Source organism: Gossypium hirsutum, chromosome A02, assembly GCF_007990345.1.
Source record: "Gossypium hirsutum isolate 1008001.06 chromosome A02, Gossypium_hirsutum_v2.1, whole genome shotgun sequence".
In the NCBI taxonomy this organism is placed as follows: Eukaryota; Viridiplantae; Streptophyta; class Magnoliopsida; order Malvales; family Malvaceae; genus Gossypium; species Gossypium hirsutum.
This window is the reverse complement of record NC_053425.1, coordinates 9,979,744-9,980,878: the sequence shown is the minus strand read 5'-3', so window position 1 is coordinate 9,980,878 and position 1,135 is coordinate 9,979,744.

The following is a 1,135-nucleotide window of genomic DNA, read 5'->3' as shown; positions in this document are numbered from 1 at the left end:
TAGTAAAGATTTTAAATCCATTAGGCAAGCATGTGTTAGTTGACGAAATATGTAGAATTTGTCCTTTGACAATTAGAGGTCATTATTTTCCGGCTAACTTGATGTTATTGCCGTTTAATAAATTTGATGTAATCCTTAGGATGGATTGGTTGACTTCTCATGGGATTGTAATGGATTATGGACGAAAAGTTATTGAGCTGAAATGTGAAGACGGGAATGTTCTTTGGGTTGAACCAGGTGAATTGGGTGGATTGCCTGAAATGATCGTCTATGACGACAGAGAAATATTTAAGAAAAAGGTGTGAGGCTTACCTCGCCTTTGTATTGAATACTCAAGCATCTAAATTGAAGATCGAGTCAGTGCCAGTGGTATGTGAGTTCACGGACGTATTTCCAGAGGAATTGTCCGGATTGCCTCTAGTGAGGGAAGTGGAGTTTGGTATCGAGTTAGTACCTGGTACGGCACCTATCTTAATTACTCTGTATAGAATGGCTCCAACGGAGTTAAAGGAGTTGAAGACTCGATTACAAGAGTTAACGGATAAAGGTTTTGCAAGACCAAACTTTTCACCATGAGGTGCTCCGGTACTTTTTGTGAAAAAGAATGATGGGTCGATGAGATTGTGTATAGACTACAGACAGCTCAACAAAGTGACTATTAAAAACAAACATCCCTTGCCTCGGATCGATGATCTGTTTGATTAGTTAAAGGGAACCATCGTGTTTTCTAAGATAGATTTAAGGATAGGCTACTACCAGTTAAGGGTTAACGATCAAGACGTATAAAAAATTACTTTTTGGACGAGATATGGCCATTATGAGTTTCTCGTCATGCCCTTTGGTTTAACAAATGCCCTGCGGTATTTATGGACTTAATGAACCGCATTTTCTGACCATATTTGGATAAGTTCGTAGTCATTTTTATAGAGGACATATTGATTTATTCGCGTGATGAAAGCGAGCACACGGAGCATTTGAGAAAAGTTCTGCAAACCTTGAGAGATAAGCAGCTTTACGCCAAGTTCAGTAAGAGTGAATTTTGGCTACTAGAAGTAGGATTCTTGGGTCGACACATTGTGTCTGAGGATAGGATCAGAGTTGACCCGAGTAAGATCTCGGCCATCGTTGAGTGGAA